At 34.9% G+C, this 18,392-nt stretch overlaps 1 long non-coding RNA gene across 1 annotated transcript in view; it reads left to right on the forward strand.

Annotated features, from left to right (window-relative positions):
• LOC122801773 overlaps window positions 1-13,097 on the forward strand; it is a 436,281-nt gene extending 423,184 nt beyond the window's left edge. The window contains exon 5 of the long non-coding RNA XR_006364799.1: window positions 12,517-13,097. This is a non-coding gene — a long non-coding RNA (uncharacterized LOC122801773). The remainder of the gene's footprint in view (window positions 1-12,516) is intronic.
• The last annotated feature ends 5,295 nt before the right edge of the window (window positions 13,098-18,392 follow it).

The following is an 18,392-nucleotide window of genomic DNA, read 5'->3' on the forward strand; positions in this document are numbered from 1 at the left end:
CACCTGAATCTCACCACTAGTTGATCAGATAGGCTGATAGGGCTTCCCATGCAGGCACAGAGTATAAGGCTCTTGCCTAGCCCACGAATATCCAGCTCCTATCCCCATGGAATGAATGGCCCGACTGAGTGCATGTAGAGGTACCACTGGACAAGGTCCTGCAGAAAAGCCAAAATTGTATGTGAGCAGAAATATATCAAAATAAATCCTTTTGGCAGAATAGGTTGTATTTCTTAAATGTTTTGCTCACAGACATTTCAAATTTCAGAACAGATGATTTTTCTGTTCATAGAAATGCATAGAACTGTCTTGTGCAGGATAGCTTAAGAATTATTTACGAACCATAAATACATATTCTCTTAACTTAATTTCATGACAAGTATATCACAAACACAAAAAAATGCATTACTTTGTTTTGTAGACACTTTACGTCAGACTTAAGCTCTTTACTACTGTTTATTTTCCATATGTTTGTACTCCTAATTCTATATATTTTCGTGACTATTTTTGTTCCAAGTCTAGGAAGGCCTGTTTCTGTAAAGTGGATTGGCATATTTCCATGAGGTTTTCAGGGATTAGTACTGGAAGCTTGCTTTTAAACTCTCCAGGAATTGTTCTCCAAAATTTAAAAGACGGTAGCAGTGCAGTTGCATAATGAATTTTAATGAGGACATTTATTTTTGTAAATCATTTTTCATGCAAAACTATTTAAAAAAATGAACACCTCATCTTTATACAGAAACAGATACCCCTGCTTCTGAAAGAAGACAAGATGCTGGCGATCTCAGTCTATTATCTTCTCCAGATCATTAACTCTTTTGAAATCAATGAGGTATGTTTTAGTCCTAAGTGTATAAAATACTATATACTTATCTTTTTGTAGCTTTTATAATTTTGAACCTGGATATAAAAGACTGTTGATTTCTACTGACTCTTTTGAGCTTAATTGGTGTTGATCCCCAGCTAATAATCTCTGATTTTCCTGTAAATATTTCATACAAGACATTTTGTCACTCAATCGTTCACTATAGTTTACATTACTCTGCATTATATGTTAATAGATTTGTAAGTAGTTACTAGACCTGCCATCCAGCAGACCCTTACTGAGCCAGCTCATATTCCCAATTGCCCCAAAGAACTATCAGGTTAACTGACTAGCTCAGGGTCACACTGCAGACAAATGGAGACGGAGGGAATTAAACCTTCTACCACAGGAGGTAGCTCATTACCAAACTGTATTTAGACTACAATTAAATTAAAGAAAATATTATAGCATTGAAAAATAAATAATGTATTTCATTCAAATGTTACAAAACCAGAATAGAAATGATTCTTGTATTTAGTGATTGTCAGTTAGATTACATGTGTATATTGATATATACATATGCATATACATACACATTTACATATACATATACTTATACGTATACATCTGTGGCAGGACTAGCCACCCAGCAGTGTAAACCTTGGCTCTAGATGACTGTCACTGTTGAAGTGACAGCCCAACCCCATGTGCAAAAATGTGAAAAAGGGGTTGTAGATGGATGGATGGATACATATACGGATTCACTTTACATGCTCGACGTTTTAAAACGTTGAAATTCATATGGCCGAGACAATATAATCAACGTTTTAAAACATCGAACCTGTAAAGCAAAGATCTCCATACAGTGCAGAAAGGGTCATTTTTCCTTTTCCTCACTGTAGTGAGATTTCGGAGTTGGTATATTTAAATAGAGGGGGGGGGTGCAGAGGGGCTTGCCCCCCTGCAAAAAAGTCCTAGAAAATTTTTTTTGTTGTTTTTGTGTTTGCTTTACAGGCTCTGTGTTTTAAAATGTTGATTATATGGTCTTGGCCATATGAATTTAGATGTTTTAAAACATTGAGCATGTAAAGCGAATCCACATATACATATACATATACATATACATATACATATACATACACATATACATACCAGTTATTTGTTGGAGGTAAAATGGAGTGCGCAAAACTGAACAGCTTAATAGTTGTCTAGGCTGACATTTTCTATAAAAATTCTCAGGAGGACACACCATGTCACTCAGATATAAGTTGCAATCCATGATTTTTAAGTGTAAAGATGTATACACACCCCCCTGTTCATGTTATGCTACGTCAAATGTGTCTGTACTATGGGTGACTGCTAGCATATTTTAGTAACAGAAAAGAGTACTTTTCTGGAAAAATATACAACTGTTTACTTCTAGTGTAATACTACTTCAACACAGATGTGTTCTGCATATGCACTGATTTTTCCACTGTCAACACAAATGATATTGCTACCTCTTTCACAAACTGATGACAATGCACCTTTGACTTGTTAGAAGAGTCTTAACAAATAAAAGAATTTAATACAGCTGGCTTTGATTTTAAATTGGGGTTCCATTCCTCTTTTGCATAAAACACTGGGTTTCCCTAACCATTGTCTTGCTAGAGTGGTAGGCCCAGTGGTGAGGGACCTAGGAACGCATATAATAACCTACTTTGACCACCAGGTAGCTGCAGTACTGAGGAAATCCTTCTGTGTTTCTCAACGTATAAGTAAAGGCATAGCATCATGGTCAAAGGAAATTACAATGTCATTAAACTCTGCCCTCATCAGGTCCATAATCGAGTACAATGTTCCCTTTTGCATGTACCTAAGCAGTCACTTAGACCAACTGGAGTGGCACCGGAGGTTTCTCACTAAAAATATACAAAGTGTAACACATATGTCTTATGCGGACCTACTAAAAGCCCTATCTCTTTACTTCATCTCATAACATTTATTTAGAAGTTGCCAGTCAATAAATGTGATATAACTGGTGAAAAATGAGTGTCTGGTTCCAAGGAAAGAGACAGAAAATACCAAAACTGTCGTTTATTGGTACATCAGGTTAAGCGCTTTCCTCTATCCTCCATAGACTTCTTCAGAACACCAAGTTTGAGAAATGGTGTTCTGAAGAAGTCTATGGAGGATAGATGAAAGTGCTTAACCTGATGCATTTTCTGTCTCTTTCCTTGGAACCGGACACTCATTTTTCACCAGTTATATTGCATTTATTGACTGGCAACTGTTGGGTTTGACTGGTGTAGTACTTTTTTGGATTTATTGAGAAGTGACTTATGCCTACCTTCAAGGCATTCTCTGATACAGCCCTGATGAAAATGTTATATATTTACAAGAAAAATTATAGGAGGGTTACATGTTCTATGGACCTGAACCTTATTTGTGACTGTAACAGAACTTGCTTAAGAGATAAATTCATATTCCAAAGGCTACCTCATCTATAAAATAAACTTCCCATGTTCATAAAACAAAGCTGTCTCTCAGTCTCTTCAAAAAGAATTTGGATAAATGGATAGGAAAATGTAAATTCACTCCTGGGGTACCGTCCATGGTTGGTATATATAGTTGGGGGTAGGGGGGTGCAGCTTCCTTTAAAAGAAGAAAATAACACAAAAAGTACAGATTACCCCCACATGCCCACACTCCCCCTAACTATATATACCAACTCTAGGGTCGCACAACATTGGGGAAGGGGACAAATCCCTGTTATTTCCCTTGAATACTGGTTTTCGATCAAATGAAATTTCGATCAAATGGGTTTAGGTCAAATGGTCTTTTGATCAAATGAAGTAGACCCATATATATATATATATATATATATATATATATATATATATATATATATACATATATTTATGTTTTTGTTTTTTTATAGAGTAAACCATACTTGTATGTTAGCAGTATGGTTATAGGTGCTTCATTCCCTCCAGATGTGCTGATTTAAGTGATATGGATATAGGGGCTTCATTCTCACCCAGATGTGCTGATTTGTTTATATCTTACTTCAGGAACATGCCCCACCCCCTTTTTAGACATGTAGCCTTCTTTTGAGTGTCTACTGACTTGTATGGACTTCAGCTAAGCAGCAGTGTGGCTATTTGATATCCTTGAATCTTGATGACTTTAATGAAAAATGCCTGATAGGTCCTGAAAGGTTTTTGCATAAATCATTTTCAGAAAACATAGGCACATTCAGGTTTGGGGTTATAGGAGGTATTTATAAATGAAGCCTTTATACAGACATTGTCTAAGACTACAGAAGATATTTTTGTTGTACACGTACAGGAGGACTAAAGATGTTTTACTACAATTCAGCGTCTGTGCAGTATCATATATAACAATGTTGTTTGCATTGAGTAGATCTATTCAAGAAAGTCCAGAGATTGTCATCTATCTGAGTAATGATGGTGTTCAAGTGAAAGAGCTACAAAGAAAGGCTATACAAAGTTAATATTTTTGTTCTGGAGAAAAGGAGGTAGAGGAATGACATGATATGGATCCAACATGTTACAATGTAACAATGTGAGGGAGCACTTTTGAAGAGGATAGGAAGGAGTGCATTAAGGGGACACAGTTATAGTACAAAATACACAGACTTCAGTCTTGGCATCAAAAAGTGCTTCTTTTCAGAAAACGTAATTTGCAAATTAGGCAGATTACCATAAAAAATCATGGATCATATCACAGATGCAGTTAGGAGCTGTCTTATACTTGGAGAACTAGGGAAACAGAGAGGGGGCAGTTACAAGATGCTAGTGTCCAAACAGGACAAACTAGATCTACGCTTACGTAAGTTTTTTTTCTTCCATCCCCATTAAATAATGTCATATTTTATAAGCAGCAAAAACTCTAACACAGTCAGTCTTCATTTTGAAAATAAACTGAAAATGAACACGTTGTGTTAATGAAGATTAATGACTGTCCTTTCATTTCTTTTTCTTTAACAATGTTTTTAGTTTAGTAAGAATAATAAAACAACATTCTATTTACAGTCATAACAACAAAGAAACTATATACAGGGTCCATAACAAAATGAGACATTCATTAATACATTCAGGAAATCAATTAATATTTCTGCAACAGAGAATGTAGCTTTTCCCAAGCAATTAATTTGTGAGTTGAGTTTTTTGTTCACGACTTTATGTGAGTAATTTCTTTATCACACAATGACCTGGCTAAATAAATTAATTCATTGTTAAAGGAGAGAGGAGGATTATTTTCCATTTTTTTGTTGTAGCTTTTCTTGCAACTGCAAGTATTAACCATAATATGTGCACTTGAGTTTTGGGTATGACCTCTGGAATCAGTACATTAAATTAAAAGTTAAGAGAGCCAGAGATTATGCATTTATCATTCCATAGTGCATTACAGAAATGTCTAAATTCACACCAAATAAAGGCAACATCCTGCAGGAGATAATCATATGATACCAGTCAGCATTTTCTGCATTGCATCTCCAGCATTTAATATAATCCTTTTTGCAAATCATAGCAATTCTTTGTGGTGTCATATAACATCTGTTAATGAATTACTAGGTATATATTTTCCAGTAGGGAGAGATTGTTATTTTCTCTATTGAACTTAGAAAAAGTTTTTTTTTTATTATTGGTAGTGAACTCTTCTTTGTTTATTTTGGTAGAGTAGTTCCAGTAAGAGGCATCTAAAAATATGAAGTCTGATCTAATAGTTTTGTAAATTATAGACATAAATGAGATGCCTCTTACAGAGCCATTAGTAATATTTTGTATTAATTCCAAGATTTTAGGTATATTGCTTCCATGGGTTTCTAATGATAATATAATTTTATTGTAAAGAAATTCTCTACAAACTTGTATATCGAGCCAATTACTATTGTTTAAATTATACCTGGCAATTAAATAGTCGAGTGAATGGACTTTGTTTGTAGACAAAAACTAATTCCAGAAGAATAAGGTTCCTTCTTTAAGTTCGCACATTTTATTGAGAGCAAAGGAGATTAGACATCCATTAGTGTAGGCAAATGGAAAGACATATGTCAATAAGTTTTTGATTAAATGATTTGATTGGATAAATCTATTAAAGTTCATTAATATGTGATTAATAAATGAACAGGATTTTAATTTCTGTTTACCTTGTGTATATAATTTTAATGACCATGTGAAAATATTTCTATCTAGTTTAAGAAGAGGTGCAGGTATTATTTTATTATTAGCAATTAAGATTCTCATGGAATCTGGCGACTCAAGTAGATAATAATCTTTCCTTTGATAATCACATTGCCAAAGTGGTTAGAAAATCCTTCTATGTGGCCCACCTAATCACAAAAGGGTTCACATCCAGATCAAAAGAGGTCATTGTGCCCCTCTACTCATCACTCATCAGACCCATCGCAGAGTACAACGCCCCATTTGGGATGTACCTTACAAGACTCCTGCAACAGCTGGAAAGACCACAGAAGTACCTCACCAAGAAGATCACTGGCCTCAAACAGATGCCTTATGCAACTCAACTGAAGAAACCCCAGCTGTACTCGGTTGCATACCGCCTACTCAGAGGTGATCTCTGCCTGACATACAAGGCCATGTCCAACCCAGAATTGATGGACATGCTTCACCTAAAGAAAACCATTTCCCCTCGAGCCACACGCTCTAGGGATCTAAACCTCACCCCAACAATAAATAGGATGTGCTGGAGGGATAGATTCCTGTCCCAGATACTTCCCATGCTTTGAAATAAGATTCCAATCTACATTAGGTAGAGCTCCTTGCTAACACTCTTCAAGAGAAACCTTGTGGATGGGAAACAGAAAGTTTACCCCGGGGATCACTTCAGTGGCACTGCTGGGCAGAGGCACAGGGAACTAATCTAAGGGGGCAGTGAAAGCCAACACATTCTGGCTAGGCTTATAGCCTAATACCTACCTATGAACCTATGAGCCTATGTATTAATTTCCAATATGAAGTGTATAAGGGGCTTATCCATAAGAAAATCATGTTAAGGATGGTGGTGTTTAAATAGAGGTCAGTATTAGGAAAAGTGATCCCTCCTTCTTCCCAACTTGCAGTATGCCATTGTAAAGATATCCTGGGTTTTTTGGGGGTGCCAGAGAAATTTTAATAAAATATTATTAATCTTTTTCATAGTTTTCTTAAGTAGGGGATAATCAAAGACTTGCAAATGTATAGAATTTTGAGTAATAAAATCATTGTAATTAACATTAGTCTATCTTCAAATGTAAAAAAACTGTTCCAATTATCTGTATAATTAGTAATAGATCTTATTAAGCTATTGCAGTTTATTGAAATTGTGTCTTTAAAATTTGGGCTAATGGAGATACCCAGGTATTTAATTTGTGTAGTGTCCCAGTCAAAGTGCTTATAGTTTCCAATTCTATTGGTGGCATTCTTGTTTATTAAAAGTGTTTGGGTTTTATTATGGCTGAATTTCAAAACTGATAGATTTTCAAATAGATCTAGGGTATTAAGTAAGTGATCTAAAAATGTCTCAATATCACCACTAGTTAATAATAGGTCATCAGCAAATAGTTGAATCTATGGGACTAGATCATTGTGTAGGTTATATCCCTTAGTGTGTGTTATTCCTAATATAATTAGCCAGTGGTTCTACAGCAAGGGGGACAATTAGGGTATAGGGGACATCCTTGTTTAGTTCCTTTTGAAACTTTAAAGGGAGGGGATAAAACAGAACCTATCTTTACAAAAGAAATGGAATCTTCATAAAGTTTTTTTGATTAAATTTAAGGAGTCTGATGAGAATTTGAATTGTTGTAATGTTCTAAATAAGTAAGTCCAATTAAGAGAGTCAAATGCTTTGTCTATATCAAGGCTCATCATGGCTAGTTCATTTTTCTTTTTATTTCCTGTATCTATTAAGGAAAGAAGTCTAATTATATTATCTTGAACCTTCCTATTTTTTTTTTTATAAATCCTGTCTGATCATGTTCTATCAGGTTGGGAACAATGGGATTAAGCCTGTTTGCTATTATGGACATAAACGTTTTATAATCTATATTTAAGAGTGAGATAGGTATGTATGATTAACAAAGAGGTAGGTTCCTTATCCAGTTTTAATATAGGCAATACAAGTGAGTATTTCCATGTGGGGGGGTGATAAAATTAGTCATGATTTTGTGAAATGCATTTAGTAAGTTTTTAATGTTATCTGGTAGGGTTTTATATATTTCAGGTATTAGACCATCTAATCCTGGTGCTTTATTATTTTTGTAGTTTATTTATTTGGTCTTTTAGTTCTTTAAAAGTAACAGGTTTGTCAATTTTAGCAACATTTGTAGGGGATAGTGTCTTTAAAATATTGACTTTTAAAAAATGTTCCTGGGTTTTGTTATTGTGTATAATTGGATTAGGAGTATTCATATTTTCATAATCATCCCTATAATAGTATTGGATGTTATTAATGTCTGTTGCTATTCTTTTACTCTTGTTGTCTGTATATATGATTTCTTTTATATGATTTTTTTTCATCAAAGCGCTTTGACCTTACTGCAATTTTGTGCAAGCTCTTAGGGTTAAGTTTATAGAGATTTTATGTTGTAGGGTTTCTTGATATTCTTTCATTTATTTTATTTATGGTTATCTTGTCATTTGGTGAGAGATTCTGTTTTAAACTATCTAATTCATTTTGGATGTCATTTAATTTTTTTCCCATTCTTTCCTTTTTTGTAAGTACCAGTCCTTGATCTTTCCATATAGCACAACTTTTAAGGTATCCCATAATATTGTATCAGATACCTCTCTATTGTTGTTTGTTTCTACAAATTGATTTATTTCAGTTAGCATCCAGTCTTGAAATCTCTTTATTTTTTGTAATATAGGCTAGTATTATTTGCCAAAAATTTTAAGTACTGGAATGTAGGGTTATGTTAAATATAATAGTGTTGTAGTTGGATAGAAGACAGGATATTAATAGCACATTTTCTATTTTTGAGAGTAGAGAGCTTGATACTAGAATTTTATCAATATCTGTTTGTGTCCTGAATCTATGTGAGTAATGAGAGAATTTTAAGGAACAGGGCAGCTTTATATGATAAATATATTTTAAATCCCCCAGGTTAATGTAGTTTTTTAAGTGTTTTGCAATGGGGAAATTTTAAAAGATTTAGTATTTGTTGTTTCACTGGGAGAAAGAAGACAATTAAAATCTCTTGCTAATATCATCTCTCCTCTTGAGTGTAGAGTTATTATATCTAAGTATTTCCTTACCATTTTTATACCAATTACAGGGATCCAATAAGAGCTGATGAGGGAATAATACTTTTTCTCATACTTAATTACCACTAATGCTAGCATTCCTTCATTATATGTATATGATCTATGATTTCAGAGGATCTCAAGCCTTTTTTCCAAAGGATTAATACACCTCTTCTTTTGTGTTCAGATTGTGAACTAACCAATATATCATAGTTTTTTTAATATAAGTCTATTTAAATCTTAAGATATTTGGTGTGTCTCTTGAATACTATATCTGCCTTATGTAAAGAAAGGTATTTATTAATACTTGTTCTTTTTATAGGGTTATTTAGCCCATTTATATTTATAGATAAACATTTATATGTTAGCATTATTTAGCGTATTGAGTAATAATAGGATGGTTACAATGACTACCGAAAGAATACATAATATGAGTTAATAAAAACATTTGTTATGGACAACGTTTCTATAATCAACAAAAAATGTTTAACACTATATACATAAATAACTTTCTTCATGGAACGAACCTAATGTTCCTGGCTCAATATGTGTTACACATAAACAACCAAACTGCCAACTCATGTTATCCAGAATTATTTTCCTACTACTGCAGTTTTGTTAGTTAAATCTAAAAGAAGAAAGAAAAAGGAAGATAAAAGAGAGAAAAAGAGATAATTGAAACAGTGTATAAGATAAGGAAATAAAATAGGTACTGCAAGGGATGTTTTAAATGTCAGAGTCCACAATATCAGCAATTTCAGTATACAAAAAAGCAAAACATGAACATTATACAATTAAAAAGTGTAGTTAGCAAATTGAAACTGTGTGTGTGTATGTGGTGAGAATTGGGGAATATTGTATACTTTATAAACTTAAGTAATCACATTATAGTCTGAAAAGATATAAAAGGGACATGTCACAGCCTTGAAAAGGTATTTGATATAATATAACATTGTGGACTAACTTCAAAGCAATATATACAAAATATGGACTATATAATTTATTATTGCAATTAAATGTATTTCTTCAGGCTGTAAGATAAGAGTATTAAAAGATTTATAAAAAGATTTATCATCTCCCGCCTCCATAAGGAAAATTCACATTTCATTAAGATCTTTAACAATATAATAAGACGATCATGAAAACATAGAAAAAAAATTAGACTTAGGTAGTATATTGTCTGCATTAAAGTTGAAGTGACAGTTTACATTCAAAAGTCACACTAGCATTTTTATCTAGAATGTGTAACACTCCATATAATTTACAGTATTTCATTTGTTTCTCTGTTAATGATGCAGTTATACTATATATATATATATATATATATATATATATATATATATATATATATATATATATATATATATATATATATATATATATATATATATAGATATATAGATATATAGATATATATATAGATACATGGTTTGTTCAGATATTATAAATAACCATGATCTTCCCAAGACTTTAGTCTTCTCATAGAATGCATCAAGCCCAAATTTAAGTTAATCATTATGATATGAAATTGAAATCTGTATAGAAGATTAAAAACAGATTTTCATTGTAGTATTCTAAATGAACAGACCTTTTACATCCCATAATTTTAAGAACATAGCTGTCGCAGCAGACACTGTCAGAATCTTCATTTAGAATATCATTTGCAGTACAATTACAGCTAACATGGTAACCTAAAGTCTTCAATAATAATCTGAAACAAGATGGAAAAGTAAATTTAGCAAACAGTTTTAGTTTCAGACCACATTCAAACCTTTATCTATGTCTTTTTAACAATTTTACATTAAAAATTACATTGAAATTATGTTCCAAGAGCTGGTGTCAGTGGTAGGAAGTCAGAAATTCTGAGGACTGCAATCTGACACAAAATGAGAATATATAACCACCACAGCTAATCAGAATTTATAAAGCAGCAGAAAAAAAATCTAGTGCTGTAGCTGGTAGGCAAAAGTCAATCTGCATGCATTAAATCCCTAGTAGCTGAAAAGACATTTCTTAACGAAACACTCAAAGTTGTGCATTTACATGTGTTATGCTTGGCTAGTGCCTTAGACTATGCACTTTACCCCAACCATGACAAAGAGGTGTGTACCAGCATCTAGAGCTATGCAATGTTAAACTCATACTGTTCATCAGTGAACGTCTTAAAAGCAGAGGCAATAAAATACAAGAATGCCTGACAAGTGAGTCCTCCTTCCCCTCACTGAAAACACTCGTTACACAGCAATTCAATGGGAAACAATTTCTCAACAGCCACTGCTAATAGATTCAGGATAAAGCTGTTTTTATATACATTTAGGTACTTGCATTTGGCTACTAGAAAAGTCTGACTTGGTCATGATTAACACCTTTTCAGTGAAGCTACCACAACTGTGTATAGAGACACACATGTACACATTCATACACACACACACACACACACACACACACACACACACACACACACACACACACACACACACACACACACACACACACACACACACACACACACACACACACACACCAAATGTGCATTTCAAAAGTAACAGACTGCCTACAAATCCATGCACACTACCAGAGTAAATCTAGAAACTTGATGCAGAGTTGTGGTGTTCTCTCAGATATTTAAGCTCTTTTCTCTTAGATGCTGCACTAATTAAAGAAAATTTGGACAATAGCGTCTTTTCTCACCCTAGCAGATTACAGGTAACCTGGCTGTGACAAGAGCAGAGTTCAAAGTGTCACCATAGCAGTTATCTCAGCTGTGTTCCAAACTATGCAAGTGAGGTGTGGGGAAGCTGTACCTTAAGCATAAAGGAGCACTGGGTTGTGTCTAGGCAGCAAGTGGGAGGTGAGATTTACTGAAAAAAAAAACAAAAAAAAACCCCACTAAAGCTGGAAATAAAACCTGTTGTTCTATCAGGGCTACAGCAGTCTCCAGAGGGCTTGGCTTGATCATGCTGATGAGACTAAGATGCTGTCACTATTCAACTCAGCTGGTACACACCTCATCAAATCAGAGTTGGTCTGTGGCCTGACTTTTCAAATATGCTTACTCTGCAAAACACTTTATTAGCAAAACTGGTATATACAGACCTTAGCACACAAACTAGTTTTATATCATATTCATTAAAATTATTAAGGTTAAACAACTCTGAACAACCAGAATGCTTACATTTATAAATTCAATTAGACTCAAGGGAGATATGAAAAACTAAAGTACTGCTATTAATTACAGTTAAGCCATTTACAATCATTACAGGATAAACCAGGAAGCTACTTGCCGGTATTTTAGTATTGAGCGTTGTAACTGTTAGGTATAGACTGACTTGTGGTTAAAATAATAATAATAAAAAAAAAGATAAATAATATTATAGTTGTTAAATAAAAGGTTTAGACACTTACATGAGGTTTAAAATCCAAAAGATGTTGCAATTAATGGTCTTTCTCATCTTGCAGTTTGCAGGTTGGTCTGGCTGATCCAGAAGTGGAAAAGGAGGTCGAAGGTCATATTCAGCTGCCAGTATGCCGTCACAATGTGTCTTTCTTGTAGAAGAAGATTCAGAAGGACTTCAAGGGCTCAAGCCAGTTTAAAAAGAGTCTTTAGAAGAAAAATAAAGTACGGTGGCAGGAATATTCGTGCTTGTGGAAAACTTTGTACGACTGCCTTTCATTTCTGATACAACTAAATGAGGAAAAATTACTCCTGTCATATTAAAATACTTCACAACTGTCCACAATTTTCAGAGAGGCCCCTAATTTTGACTCCAACTTTTCCTATGTTCCTCTTAAAATTGGAGATTTTTTGAAAAAAAAACATGGTAGATTATAGTAAGTACATAATGGCAATCATTACAGTTGCAGATGTCTTTGACTTCAGAAAATGCATTTTAGTTAAGTCTGTCAGCTTTCTGCTTCAAAAGTATCAGTATTCAGAGTGTCCCTGATCTGTTCCTGATTTGAGGCCTTTGTACAGAGGGATTAAATTGATCATTCACAGCATGAAGTTATAGGAAAGAGTAGTGGAAGCTAGGTTAAGAAGGGAGGTGATGATTAGTGATCAGCAGTATGGTTTCATGCCAGGAAAGAGCACTACAGATGCAATGTTTGCTCTGAGAGTGTTGATGGAGAAGTACAGAGAAGGTCAGAAGGAGATGCATTGTGTCTTTGTGGACTTAGAGAAAGCATATGACAGGGTGGCTAGGGAGGAGTTGTGGTATTGTATGAGGAAGTCGGGAGTGTCAGAGAAGTATGTAAGAGTGGTACAGGATATTACAAGGGTAGTGTGACAGCGGTGAGGTCTGCAGTGGGTGTGATGGATGCATTTAAGGTAGAGGTGGGATTACATCAAGGATCAGCTCTGAGGCCTTTCTTATTTGCAATGGTGATGGACAGGTTGACAGATGAGATCAGACAGGAGTCCCCGTGGACTATGATGTTTGCAGATGACATTGTGATCTGTAGTGAGAGTAGGGAGCAGGTGGAGGAGACCCTGGAAAGGTAGAAATATACTCTAGAGAGAAGAGGAATGAAGGTCAGCAGGACTAAGACAGAATATATGTGTGTGAATGAGAGGGAAGATAGAGGAATGGTGAGGATGCAAGTAGTAGAAGTGGCGAAGGTGGATGAATTTAAATACTTGGGATCAATAGTTCAGAGTAATGGTAAGTGTGGAAGAGAGGTGAAGAAGAGAGTACAGGCAGGATGGAGTGGATGGAGAAGAGTGTCAGGAGTGATTTGTGACAGACGAATACCAGTAAGATTGAAAGGGAAGGTCTACAAGAGGGTAGTGAGACCAGCTATGTTATATGGGTTGGAGACAGTGGCATTGTCAAAAAGGCAGGAGTTAGAGCTGGATGTGGCAGAGTTAAAGATGTTAAGATTTGCACTGGGTGTGTCTAGGGTGGACAGGATTAGGAATAAGTATATTAGAGGATCAGCCCAGGTTGGAAGGTTTGGAGACAAAGCCAGAGAGGCAAGATTACATTGGTTTGGACATGTGCTGAGGAGGGATGCAGAGTATATTGGGAAAAAGATGCTAAGGATGAAGCTGCCAGGTAACAGGAAAAGAGGAAGGCCTAAGATAAGGTTTATGGATGTGGTGAGAGAGGACATGCAGTTGGTTGGTGTGACAGAGCAAGATGCAGAGGACAGGAAGAAATGGAAACAGATGATCCGCTGTAGCGACCTCTAACGGGAGCAGCAGAAAGAAGAGGAAGTATCTGTTTATTATGGCTTAGTCCCTGATTCTGGATGCATCAGGCTGAGTGCTTTGCCTGTTTGTACTTCATAAGTGGTCTGTAACTCATCTGTTATTACATAGTGTGATAGCTGCTGTAACATGTCTGCGAAAAGACTTCAGTGTTAGTGAGTTATCGCTATTTTTTATCAAGCTCACACTGTGGTTTCTCCCATACTGTATCAGGCACAAGAGATTTACCTTCATCATTTTCATTTTCATGCAGAGATAGTAGTTACAGAGTTCTCAAGTTCTGTACTATTCATTCTACATTTTTTTAATTCTCCTTAAGCCTTTATTTTTTTGCCCTTCAATTGTTACAAAACATATTTAAGACATGCTTATTTTTCCTCATGATGGTGTACTTAATAGGGGTACATGGCTTCTCACTAATCATTATTTCTTCAGGGTTAAAACAGTAAAAACAAGTATGAATTACAATTATGAAGTGATAAACTAAAATATAATTACAAATGGAAATCCAAGTAGTACTTGTAAACCATTTTTGTGAAGGTCTTCATCAATGGAGTTTCACCATCAGCTAACTCGGTATTGTCAAAAAATTAAAGTAATACATAATTAAATTGTGTTGTGAAAACTTTTACCCCTTGCCTCCCTTTATTATATGTTGTTATGAACTCTTAAGTTCTAGCACTTTAAAGAAAGTATACATTCCTCTGATGTTAAATCATTCTCAACAGAGTATTATCAATGAATAAATTTATGAAAAGAAAATCAGCCAGATTGATATCCTACAAAATCATTGCAAGTGTTTATGCAGGGCAGAAATATATCCACATGCCCTGCTCCATATCTCAAAGTAAATATAGTAACACTGAGGTTGCACTTTCTCAGATATAGAATACATACTTTTCTTGCAAATTAAAGCACTCCATGGACTCCTAGATAACACAACCCCCAAGTTAGTGTATTCACTTTAGGGCTGGTGAGATGAAGCCCCTACACTGAGTGGACAAGGGACTGCCCCTTGTATGTACAAAAATAATGTAGTTCTATATATTTTCAAAGTATAACTTAAAAGAAAATGGCATTGTTTTAATGCCCATAAGAGAAAATAGCATTTCAATATTATGCTTAGTGCATTAACTTCGTCCACAGCTTTGGTTTCCTGCTTTCTCTTCAATCATATCTAGTACTAGTTTTCTCATTTAATCCATGTGTGCATAAAGAAAAGAAAAAAGAACTGATATAAAAGTCCTTTTCTGCTGCCAGTGAGAATTTAACATTTATTACCTTAACTTGTATTTCTTTTTGAAATCCTACACTTTTTTATAAAAAAACAGAAGTCAATTAAGCTGCACATAGGGGCTGCATTATATCAGCTAGAAAGACCCTTCCTAACAGCAAATTTATCCTTCATCCCACTTCTTTACCTGCAGCGTGATTTTGTTACCTATAGTGTCCTTAACTATTCATTATATAGAGCATTTATTTAACTAAAATCATTTTAAAGTACTTTATACTTATGATTTGTAGACGTTAGGTAATTAAGCAATAACCGACGACATGGTGTGGTATATTGAAGATGGTTACCTATTACAACCGCAAAAGCTCAATTGCGCGAATATGGAAATATCGACACATATTGAGTGAACTGCGAAAACACCGAACATCCTGAAGCGCAAAATTCAAAATGTCAAATCGTCATAGTTGGCCCTTCTCCGGTATTGCTCCTTAAGGTAAGTGTGCAATAGTTACAGACCTTAGGGTTAGGGTGCGGGTTAAGGTAAGTGCATACATAGCAATATATGTAAGCTTTAGTTTAGGGTTAGAAGTAGGGTTTTGTTAAGTGTATGTATGTGGATTATTTATTGTGTTTGGGTATAGCTCCTTAACATAGTTGTGCAATAGTTACACACCTTAGGGTTAGGGTGCGGAATAAGGTAAGTGCATACATAGTACTATATTTGAGCTTTAGTTTAGGGTTAGAAGTAGGGTTTTGTTAAGTGTATGCATGTGGATTATTTATTTTGTTTGGGTAGGTAGCACGTAGCGGGCAGTGGGGTTGGCCAACTATGCCGATTCGACATTTTGAATTTTGCGTTTCAGGAAGTTTGGTGTTTTCACGGTTCACTTAATATGTGTCAACATTTCTGTATTCACGGATGTGAGGTTTTGTGGTTTTGATATAGACCCATTGAATATTTACCCACAGTTAGTGTGGTTTAATCATGAGGGCGAATCCTGAATGATTAAACAAAGCCAACCGTGGGTAAATTTCAATATACCACAACCACGGATTTGATTATTGCTATTATACAATGACATTATTTAAGAAAAAAAATACTTTTCTTAAATAGTGTCTTTGTATAACGGCGCATTACTGTTCTTCCGCCAGTGGTGGTATACTGCTTCCTTGCATTGATGTACTGCATATGGGACGTGCGTTTCTATGCATACTCAGTACATCGATGCTTTGAAATGGAAACAACGGAGAAAAGAAAGTATTTTTTTCTTTTTTTTTTTTTATTTATTGAAAAAAAAGGTTTTGGATACTTTATACATACAGAAAAAAGTCCGGGCATCTGGACCTTTTTCCGTTGGTATATTGTGGGATTTACAATGGGCATGCTGGCCAATCAGCATGCATGTTTTGGAATATTAATGGGGAGTCATTGTATAATTACAGTTTAGGATTTGACTGCTTAATAGCCAAAAACAGGCTATGTGCTCTTGTTAGCGGTTGGGTCACTTTGTCTGTTTTACCTCCTCGTTTACTACAACTGCAGCTGTATAACTCGAGATGTCTTTTGTATCTGCTTCTTCTTTGTTATGTCTCTGTCTTCTGTCCAAACATTTTTCATGAAATGTCTTAATTTTTCCATCTTTATAACATACTTATTTTGGTATGTCTCTTCTGTAACTGTCCTTATTTTCATCCTAGCTTGGTTTTATCTTGGCAGTAATATTCCACCATTGTTTCAGGATTATTCTGTTTCCTTAATGACTTCCAGTGTTCACTGGCATCACTCTGACTGTCATGGAGACAATGAGACTGACAAAGAAAGGCTCATCCTTAGTGGTATCCTTGGCATGCACATAAAAGACAGGAAATGGAAAAGAAGAACATTGGCATCAGCTAATCTGTGCTACACTATCCTTTTATCAGATGGGCTTAACAGATAAATACATATTATACAGATGAGATTAAATGTTTTAAATGCAATATCCATATGTAAGCTTGACATGCCTAATATTTTACCAGGGATACTCTCTATTTTGCTTGCCAGGTCAGTATGGTTACCAGATGACAAACATCTAAATAATGTAAATCAAGCATTTTTGCCTAAATATATATAATCCTAAAAATGCTAAAACATGTTCTAGAAGTTATTATAAATGGGTAATGTCTGATATTTTAATCTTCAGAATAAGACTGCATTCTCTGATGTACTGCTATGTGTATCTCTATTATAAAAGAATGTAACTAATTACAGCAGTTTTTACTAGAGCCTTATCAGTTTTTTTCCACTATCATTCTTAGAAGCACTGTACCCATGAATTGCAGTGTGCCAAACTTCTGCTCCCTTCTGTACTTCTAACCCCATAACACCTCTACCTATTTCATAATTGCCTCTCTGGCATTCAGTACCACCAGCACCTTTGACTCATTAGAGCTGATTTGTTTTCTGTTTTCCACTGTCTTACCCTCACTTTATGGTTTCTTCTGTTTGCAATTAGCTAGTAGGCAACCTTCTCCACTTCTAGATATACACCTATTCCCCCAACCCCTCCAGTTCGCCCTACTCTGACCAATTACAATTTATCAAGTTTATCTCCCTCCATATTTTATAGTTAAAATAAATAAAATAAAATAAATAATCTCCCTCCATGTTTTATAGGTACTTTTTTCTTTTCAAGCACTCTTGCACATTGCACAGTTTTCAAACACTTCTGCTGTATGCATAAGTATTGGATCTCTTTAATGGCAATTTCCATCACAATTCCATTGTCCTACTGACGCCTCACAACTAGAGTTCAATTAGCAGCCCCAGCACTGGAGGTTTCAAGCAGGAATAGAGAAAAGAGAATGGGTGCAGTCCACTCCGTACTTCCAGGAGATAACAGGATAGTT

The sequence above is a fragment of the Protopterus annectens genome, chromosome 5.part0, assembly GCF_019279795.1.
Source record: "Protopterus annectens isolate FY-2018-M chromosome 5.part0, PAN1.0, whole genome shotgun sequence".
NCBI classification, from domain to species: Eukaryota; Metazoa; Chordata; order Ceratodontiformes; family Protopteridae; genus Protopterus; species Protopterus annectens.